Source organism: Euleptes europaea, chromosome 3 (genome assembly GCF_029931775.1).
Source record: "Euleptes europaea isolate rEulEur1 chromosome 3, rEulEur1.hap1, whole genome shotgun sequence".
NCBI classification, from domain to species: domain Eukaryota; kingdom Metazoa; phylum Chordata; class Lepidosauria; order Squamata; family Sphaerodactylidae; genus Euleptes; species Euleptes europaea.
The window spans coordinates 66,614,453-66,624,929 of NC_079314.1; the positions used below are offsets into that span (position 1 = coordinate 66,614,453).

Consider the following 10,477-nt stretch of genomic DNA (forward strand, 5'->3'; position numbering starts at 1 on the left):
CTCAGGGGACCCGGTTTGTAAGCATTCACTTTCTTCCTCTAGTTGCTAACCTTAGTGAGGATTGCTCTTGAACTGTCTGCAGGCTGTTGCACAGTTGACACAGGGCTTGGCCACTGTTATCCATGCTCTGATTGCATCTAGATTAGACTATTGCAGTGTGGGCTATCTTTGAAGACTATTCAGTAGATTAAAGCGGCTTCTGAATGCAACCTCTAGATGCTGGCAGATATAAATGACCAAGGCCATCTCTTTTCAGTATTAAAAAAGAAAGGCTGTTTCAAGATATAATTCAAAGCACTGTTTATTTCCTCGAAGCCCTAAATGCTTTGGAACAAGGGTAGCACCCTTGCCAGGGAATTTGTGTCATCTGCTCAGGCCACTCTTCTGTGTTGGATGCATTTTTATACCACTTGAACAGGCAAAATAGTAACAGCAGGAATTGACTTGGACCATCTGTTGCCAGGCCTCTTTAAGATCTGATGGCATCAAGTCAGTGGTAGAGCATTTGGTTGGCATGCAGAAGATCCCACTCTGGTTCAATCCACAGAGCATCTAGTGATAGGGTTGCCAACCTCCAGGTAGTAGCTGGAGATCTCCTGCTATTACAACTGATCTCCAGCCAATAGAGATCAATTTATCTGGAGAAAAAGGCCTCTTTGGCAATTAAGAGTCTATGGCACTGAAGTTTCTCCCCTCCCCAAACCCCACCCTCCTCAGGCTCCACTCCAAACACCTCCCGCCGGTGGCAAAGAGGAGCCTGGCAACCCTATCAAGGACAGTCAGACGACAGGAAGCGTGAAAGACCTCTGCCTGAGAACCTGGATATCCATGGCCATATGGTATCCTCAGCTTTAGGTTAAATGCCCTTATTTGTCTGTGGTTCCCCCACACCCCCACACACCATCTTTCCTATTGGTAGTAGAATTTTACTCTGGTTTATTAGCTATATGTGATAGGAAGTGGGTTTTCTTACTTGCTGTTATGTGGTTTTGTATTGAGAAGTTGCTGTTTTATGACGTTTTGTATTTGTGACAATTTATCATTTTGTTTCCTGTCCCTGGAGTTAATGGCTGAGGGTGGCATATATATTCTGTAAATAATTTAAATCCAATTTCTAGTTTTTCTTAAGAAAGTCAAGTGATCTGTCCTATATAGATACTGTAAAATTCAAAGCCAGGTAGCATTTCTGCTCCAGATAGGCGTATATGAAATTAAACAGCATATAGAAAACAGGGTTAAGGAAAAGCAAACACTCTTCTTCTTGCAACTGGGTGCCTGACAGTGCAATCCTGAGCAGAGTTATGCCCTTTTAAGGGCCAGAGTAGACATTATGGTGTCCACTGGGTGGACCTGAGGATGATGCCATTTAAAAATGCTGTGAGGGCTCAATCCTGGTTGGACCCCAGTTGTAGTGGGACCAAGCAATCTTGTCCCGTCCCGTCCCCCAGCATGTGCTTTTTCAAGTGCCAAAACAGCTGTGGGGGTGCTGTTTCAGTTCTTGAAAAGGCACATGGTTGGAACTGTGGACACCACAACGTCTAGTTTGACCATGAATCAATGGGTTTATCAGGGTGTTACTTAGGATTGCCAACCTCCAGGTGGTGGCTGTAGGTGTCCTGGGATTACAACTGATCTCCAGATGACAGAGATCACTTCACCTGGAGAAAATGGCTGCTTTAGAAGGTGGATCCTATGGCATTGTACTCCATAAAGGTCCCTCCCCTCCCCAAACCCCACCCTCCTCAGGCTCTATTTGCATAATCTCCAGGTATTTCTCAGTTAGGATTGCCAGCCTCCAGGTACTAGCTGGAGATCTCCTGCTATTACAACTGATCGCCAGTCGACAGAGATCAGTTCACCTGGAGAAAATGGCTGCTTTGGCAATTGGACTCTATGGCATTGAAGTCCCTCCCCAAACCCCACCCTCCTCAGGCTCCACCCCAAAAACTTCCCAAGAGGAACTTGGCAACCCTATGATTGACCCTGAGCTGGCAACCCTAGTAACTGTGAAATGAGCATACCTGGCTCATTCTTCTGTTAAAGGAATAAAAAAAATCTCTTGTCAGCAATGCCAACGGTCTAAGGAACAATACTAACACAATTCATTTTCAACTTGGTTTATTTTTCCAAAATTAGGCTGAAGAGAGGTATATTATTGCTCTTGGAGGGAGCATCTTTTTCATTATGACAGTTTGTGGATTGGAACTGCATTGAAAGCACCCAGGGGACAGGGGTTTTGAGAAAGAGAGAGAAGAAAAGAAAGAAAACGTTGCCTTACAAAAGTGATCACTCAAAGAGTACAATTTTAATTATTTCAGCAAGGTTTGGCTGAGATTGAAAACAAGTCCTTTCCCTGAATGCTGTGAACTTGTCAGCAGGTAGCTCTGCTTTTCTGCCCTCCATTATGGAATGGGGAATATATATTGATGGGCCTCAGTCAGGGCTCTGGAAACTCAACTGCTGTCTTGATGTTTCTGCAGCATTCAGCGACACACCTCTCAGTATGCCTCATCACCTGCCAGGTGAAGAGAAGCTGGGAGCTCACACATGTTTGCCAAAGGATTGTTCACTTTTATTACAACTACAAGAGTTACATTTCTCAGGGTACCTTTCCAATAAACATAACAAAGCCAACTGCATGTATGCCAGTGCTACATCTGTGTAAAGTGATAAAGGCCTATACGTGTATCCGCTTCAGAGAGCCCCAGTTCAATCCAGTCAAGAGTTCTCACGCATACAACTTTGCGTGTCGCAAGACATGCCATTCTCACATTGCTATGGTGAACACTGATGCATAGGCAGCAATTGCATGTGCTACAAAAAGTCCAGAATGCATTAACTGTATTTAGGGTTGCCAACCTCTAGGTACTGTCTGGAGATTGCTATTACAACTGATCTGCAGCCAATAGAGCAGTTCACCTGGAGAAAATGGCCGCTTTGGCAACTGGACTCTAAGGCATTGAAGTCCCTCCCCTCTCCAAACCCTGCCCTCCTCAGGCTCCACCCAAAAACCTCCCACCATGCCAGAGGTGGCCTGAGGGACCTGGCAAGAGGGACCTGAGGGACCAGAGGTGGCGAAGAGGGACCTGGCAACCCTAACTCAGCAGTTCCCAAACTTTTTGCGTCATGGAGCACTTTTCAGAAGAGAAATTCATCATGGAGCACTAATTTTCACCTAGCACCTATATACTAAACCAAATTACAATAGTATTTTTCTTTCCAAACTCTTCACGGAGCACTAGGAGATGTTTTGTGGAGCACTGAGTGCTCTGTGGAGCAGAGTTTGGGAACCCCTGCCCTAACTGTATTGCACTTCTATTCCCATGTTATTTCCATATGTTAAGGAGTTCTGGATTTCCTGTAGGCCATGTAATTACTGCCTCATCAGTGTTCTTCATAGGGTTGCCAACCTCCAGGTAGTAGCTGGAGATCTCCTGCTATTACAACTGATCTCCAGCCGATAGAGATCAGTTCACCTGGAGAAAATGGTCGCTTTGGCAATTGGACTCAATGGCAGGAGGCTGAAGTTGGTTCCTTATTCCCAGTTCGTTCCCTATTCCCAGTTCCTTATTCACATTTCCTAGTTCCTGAATGATTTTGAGGACATTACAAAAGCTCTACACCCCAAGATATGGATTGGACCACCACATATCATACACCCCCAAATTCAGGGGACTGTGCCCTTCGAGATGACATATGCTGGGTCCTGGTCCAAAGTCCGGTTCTTGTGCCAGCGGCTCCCAAGTGAGGTGCCCCCAGGACCAAGGAACATGCAGACCCTGCACCCCAAAATAATCTTTGGACCACCCCAAATGACACATCCCCACACTCCAGAGACTGTCCCCTCCAAGAAGATATACAGCAGTGCCCGGTCCAAACACTGGTTCTGGTGCCATTGGCTTCTTTTTGGGTCCCCCCCCCAGAAACCTGTATTGCAAAGAGGTTTTGAATAAGGAACTGGAGCTCTGCGCCCCAGAATATGGATTGGACCACCACATATCATACACCCCCACATTCAGGGGACCGTGCTCTTCGCGATGGCGCATGCTGGGTCCTGGTCCAAAGTTCGGTTCTTGTGCCAGCGGCTTCCACGTGGGGTGCCCCCAGGACCAAGGCACATGCAGACCCTGCACCCCAAAATAATCTTTGGACCACCCCAAATGACACATCTCCACACTCCAGAGACTGTCCCCTCCAAGAAGACATACAGCGGTGCCCGGTCCAAACACTGGTTCTGGTGCCATTGGCTTCTTTTTGGGTCCCCCCCCCAGAAACCTGTATTGCAAAGAGGTTTTGAATAAGGAACTGGAGCTCTGCACCCCAAAATATGGATTGGACCACCACATATCATACACCCCCACATTCAGGGGACCGTGCCCTTCGAGATGGCACATGCTGGGTCCTGGTCCAAAATTTGGTTCTTGTGCCAGTGGCTCCCAAGTGAGGTGACCCCAGGACCAAGGCACATGCAGACCCTGCACCCCAAAATAATCTTTGGACCACCCCAAATGACACATCCCCACACTCCAGAGACTGTCCCCTCCAAGAAGACATACAGCGGTGCCCGGTCCAAACACCGGTTCTGGTGCCATTGGCTTCTTTTTGGGTCCCCCCCCCCAGAAACCTGTATTGCAAAGAGGTTTTGAATAAGGAACTGGAGCTCTGCACCCCAAAATATGGATTGGACCACCACATATCATACACCCCCACATTCAGGGGACCGTGCCCTTCGAGATGACATATGCTGGGTCCTGGTCCAAAGTCCGGTTCTTGTGCCAGCGGCTCCCAAGTGAGGTGCCCCCAGGACAAAGACACATGAAGACCCTGCACCCCAAAATAATCTTTGGACCACCCCAAATGACACATCCCCACACTCCAGAGACTTTCCCCTCCAAGAAGACATACAGCAGTGCCCGGTCCAAACACTGGTTCTGGTGCCATTGGCTTCTTTTTGGGTCCCCCCCCAGAAACCTGTATTGCAAAGAGGTTTTGAATAAGGAACTGGAGCTCTGCACCCCAGAATATGGATTGGACCACCACATATCATACACCCCCACATTCAGGGGACCGTGCCCTTCGAGAAGGCGCATGCTGGGTCCTGGTCCAAAGTCCGATTCTTGTGCCATACAGTGGACATACAGTGGTGCTCGGTCCACACACTGGTTCTGGTACCACCTGTTTCTATTTGTGGATGGCCCCTGAAAATCTTGTATTGTGAAGAAATGTTTTGGACATTTGTGAGCCTTCTGCACCCCAAAATTAAGTTTTGAGCACCACATATCATACACCTCATATCATACATTCAGAGTACTGTGAACTTCAAGGGGGTATGTGCTGGGTCCTGGGACAAAGGCCGATTCTTCTGCCAGCTGCTCTTAAGTGTGGTGGCTCCAGGACAAATGAGAAGTTATCAGCCCCCTTAGCATATGTGTTAAAGGTCCACTTGCAGGTGACTTAGTAACTGACAGCAGTTACCTAAGTAATTACTATTCTATTCAGGGATCTTGGAATCATTCCTTCTTCCTGGGAAAACACCACCCAAAACCATTTCACTCATCTGGAAATGTATAGCTAATACTTAACAGTACTTTTTCCGAATAATCTGGGTATTCTGCGTCTCTGTTTCTATCACCTGTCCTTTCTAACTAAATGTTCAAAGGTAATATAAAAGTTCATTGTCCCTGGCAATGTTTAGTTGCCAGTGAAGGTTGTGTTAGAACAGTCGCAATGTCTAGAGCAGTGATTCCCAACCTTTTTTTGACCAGGGACCACTAGGACTTTTAGGTTCGGTGCAGGGACCCCAAGGTTCAAAATAAAAATTCTGAGAATTTGAAAATAAACTTTATCAATAACTGTTAGTTAAACATTAAACTTAGAATAATATCTGAATATATATTTTTATGGTAGATAACTTTTAATTGAAAATATTAATTTATTATGGGTTTAGAACTTTGTTTCGGGAACCTTAATTTCGTTCTCGCGGACCCCTGGGGTCCACGGACCCCTGGTTGGGAACCAGTGGTCTAGAGTGAAAAGCTCTGTCTCTCAGCTTTCCTATCCTCAAATGTAGTTCCCTCAGTGGTTTAATGTGGTCCAATTCATATTTTGGGGTGCAGAGCTCCAGTTCCTTATTCAAAACCTCTTTGCAATACAGGTTTCTGGGGGGGGGACCCGAAAAGAAGCCAACGGAACCAGAACCAGTGTTTGGACCGGGCACCGCTGTATGTCTTCTTGGAGGGGACAGTCTCTGGAGTGTGGGGATGTGTCATTTGGGGTGGTCCAAAGATTATTTTGGGGTGCAGCTGAGCCCCAGTGTCTGCATGTTCCTTGGTCCTGGGGGCACCTCACGTGGGAGCCGCTGGCACAAGAACCGAACTTTGGACCAGGAGCCAGCATGGCCATCTCGAAGGGCACAGTCCCCTGAATGTGGGGGTGTATGATATGTGGTGGTCCAATCCATATTTTGGGGTGCAGAGCTCCAGTTCCTTATTCAAAACCTCTTTGCAATACAAGTTTCTGGGGGGGGAAACCCAAAAAGAAGCCAATGACACCAGAACCGGTGTTTGGACCGGGCACCGCTGTATGTCTTCTTGGAGGGGACAGTCTCTGGAGTGTGGGGATGTGTCATTTGGGGTGGTCCAAAGATTATTTTGGGGTGCAGGGTCTGCATGTGCCTTGGTCCTGGGGGCACCTCACTTGGGAGCCACTGGCACAAGAACCGAACTTTGGACCAGGAGCCAGCATGCGCCATCTCGAAGGGCACAGTCCCCTGAATGTGGGGGTGTATGATATGTGGTGGTCCAATCCATATTTTGGGGTGCACAGCTCCAGTTCCTTATTCAAAACCTCTTTGCAATACAGGTTTCTGGGGGGGGGACCCAAAAAGAAGCGAATGGCACTAAAACCGGTGTTTGGACCGGGCACCGCTGTATGTCTTCTTGGAGGGGACAGTCTCTGGAGTGTGGGGATGTGTCATTTGGGGTGGTCCAAAGATTATTTTGGGGTGCAGGGTCTGTATTGGCATCTGTCCTGGGGGCACCTCACTTGGGAGCCACTGGCACAAGAACTGAACTTTGGACCAGGACCCAGCATGCGCCATCTCGAAGGGCACGGTCCCCTGAATGTGGGGGTGTATGATATGTGGTGGTCCAATCCATATTTTGGGGTGCAGAGCTCCAGTTCCTTATTCAAAACCTCTTTGCAATACAGGTTTCTGGGAGGGGACCCAAAAAGAAGCCAATGGTACCAGAACCGGTGTTTGGACCGGGCACCGCTGTATGTCTTCTTGGAGGGGACAGTCTCTGGAGTGTGGGGATGTGTCATTTGGGGTGGTCCAAAGATTATTTTGGGGTGCAGCGGAGCCCCAGTGTTTGCATGTTCCTTGGTCCTGGGGGCACCTCACTTGGGAGCTGCTGGCACAAGAACCGGACTGTGGACCAGGACCCAGAATGCGCCATCTCGAAGGGCACAGTCCCCTGAATGTGGTGGTGTATGATATGTGGTGGTCCAATCCATATTTTGGGGTGCAGAGCTCCAGTTCCTTTTTCAAAACCTCTTTGCAATACAGGTTTCTGGGGGGGGGACCCAAAAAGAAGCCAATGGCACCAGAACCGGTGTTTGGACCGGGACCCGCTATATGTCTCCTTGGAGGGGACAGTCTCTGGAGTGTGGGGATGTATCATTTGGGGTGGTCCAAAGATTATTTTGGGGTGCAAGGTCTGTATTGGCATCTGTCCTGGGGTCACCCCACTTGGGAGCCACTGGCACAAGAACCGAACTTTGGACCAGGACCCAGCATGCGCCATCTCGAAGGGCACGGTCCCCTGAATGTGGGGGTGTATGATATGTGGTGGTCCAATCCATATTTTGGGGTGCAGAGCTCCAGTTCCTTATTCAAAATTTCTTTGCAGTACAGGTTTCTGGGGGGGGGGACCCAAAAAGAAGCCAATGGCACCAGAACCGGTGTTTGGACCGGGCACCGCTGTATGTCTTCTTGGAGGGGACAGTCTCTGGAGTGTGGGGATGTCTCATTTGGGGTGGTCCAAAGATTATTTTGGGGTGCAGGGTCTGTATGGGCATCTGTCCTGGGTCACCCCACTTGGGAGCCGCTGGCACAAGAACCGAACTTTGGACCAGGACCCAGCATGTGCCATCTCGAAGGGCACTGTCTCCTGAATGTGGGGGTGTATGATATGTGGTGGTCCAATCCATATTTTGGGGTGCAGAGCTCCAGTTCCTTATTCAAAACCTCTTTGCAATACAGGTTTCTGGGGGGGGGGGGACCCAAAAAGAAGCCAATGGTACCAGAACCGGTGTTTGGACCGGGCACCGCTGTATGTATTCTTGGAGGGGACAGTCTCTGGAGTGTGGGGATGTGTCATTTGGGGTGGTCCAAAGATTATTTTGGGGTGCAGCGGAGCCCCAGTGTCTGCATGTTCCTTGGTCCTGGGGGCACCTCACTTGGGAGCTGCTGGCACAAGAACCGGACTGTGGACCAGGACCCAGAATGTGCCATCTCGAAGGGCACAGTCCCCTGAATGTGGTGGTGTATGATATGTGGTGGTCCAATCCATATTTTGGGGTGCAGAGCTCCAGTTCCTTATTCAAAACCTCTTTGCAATACAGGTTTCTGGGGGGGGGACCCAAAAAGAAGCCAATGGCACCAGAACCGGTGTTTGGACCGGGCACCGCTATATGTCTTCCTGGAGGGGACAGTCTCTGGAGTGTGGGGATGTGTCATTTGGGGTGGTCCAAAGATTATTTTGGGGTGCAGGGTCTGTATGGGCATCTGTCCTGGGGGCACCCCACTTGGGAGCCACTGGCAGAAGAACCGAACTTTGGACCAGGACCCAGCATGCGCCATCTCGAAGGGCACGGTTCCCTGAATGTGGGGATATATGATATGTGGTGGTCCAATCCATATTTGGGGTGCAGAGCTCCAGTTCCTTATTCAAAACCTCTTAGCAATACAGGTTTCGGGGGGGGACCCAAAAAGAAGCCAATGGCACCAGAACCGGTGTTTGGACCGGGAACCGCTGTATGTCTTCTTGGAGGGGACAGTCTCTGGAGTGTGGGGATGTGTCATTTGGGGTGGTCCAAAGATTATTTTGGGGTGCAGGGTCTGCATGTGCCTTGGTCCTGGGGGCACCTCACTTGGGAGCCACTGGCACAAGAACCGGACTTTGGACCAGGACCCAGCATATGTCATCTCGAAGGGCACAGTCCCCTGAATTTGGGGGTGTATGATATGTGGTGGTACAATACATATTTTGGGGTGCAGAGCTTTTGTAATGTCCTCAAAGTGATTCAAGAACTAGGAAATGTGAATAAGGAACTGGGAATAGGGAACGAACTGGGAATAAGGAACCAACTTCAGCCTTCAGCCTCCTCTCAATGGCATTGAAGTCCCTCCACTCCCCAAACCCTGCCCTCATCAGGCTCCGCCCCTAAAATCTCCCGCCGGTGACGAAAAGGGACTTGGCAACCCTAGTTCTCCATAGCACGGAGGGTACCCAAAACAGGAATATTAAGGGGTCCTAGCAGTTCCTGAAATCTCCTTTTCTCGGCCTCATTAACTTGACCCAGATTAATAATTAAGAAACCAAGCTAATGTTGGCATTCATTCCTCAGATATCTTTATGTGTGTCAAGAAGCAGCAGTGTTGAAACGCTTCCTATTACTGTGCTTTGATGCAGAACCATAATTTTCAAAAGTATTCTGCTCTGTTTGTAAATAGCAATCTAGACATTTCCTACCTAGATTTCAAGTAATTAAGAGTTAAGAAACTTTGCTAAACTAAAAATGCAAAACAGCTCCAAGCTCCTTCGCGGTTTGTTTATTATTGATGTACAGCCCACCGCGTTATTAAAACAACACTTAAGGCAGCTTGCAAAAATAAAACACAGAACAAGCAAAGTCACTGACTGCTATGTAAAATAGCAGCAGCCAATGCAAAAACTCAACGTATAAAGGCACATTTCATAAACAGATCATTAATCAACATTAAAAGAGAACCATGGCAAGCTTTAAAGACCTGCATGTCAAGGAGGATAACCATCAAATGCCCTGCAGAACAAGTTTGTTTGTAAGCTGTGGCTCAGTGGTAGAGCATCTGCTTGATATGCAGAAGGTCCCAGGTTCAACCCCTGGCATCTCCAGTTAAAGATAAATTTAAGATAATCTCAAGTGTGTATTGATGTAGCAAGTTTAGTTCTTGGACAAGCTGCATTAATTACCAAGGCCATCCACAAGCAGAATGAGTTGTGCCTTTAACTCCCTTCAGATGGCAGAGTATTCTGTGACTTGCTCTCATTTAGAATATTTTGGAAGCAGTCTCTCCAAAAGCTCACAGGCCACCTCTGGCATGGCAGGTGTCTCTTCTTTGTGCTAACTCAAAAGGCTGTGTAATCTGCCTGTTTGGTCCAGACATTCCTAAATCTGCATTTACAATATTGTAGTTGATCAGTGAATTGAATAC

At 48.1% G+C, this 10,477-nt stretch overlaps 1 non-coding gene across 1 annotated transcript; it reads left to right on the forward strand.

Moving 5' to 3' along the window:
- Positions 1 to 10,088: 10,088 nt before the first annotated feature.
- Positions 10,089 to 10,157, forward strand: TRNAI-GAU (transfer RNA isoleucine (anticodon GAU)). Its single transcript has one exon. It is a non-coding gene; the product is annotated as a tRNA-Ile (tRNA).
- The last annotated feature ends 320 nt before the right edge of the window (positions 10,158 to 10,477 follow it).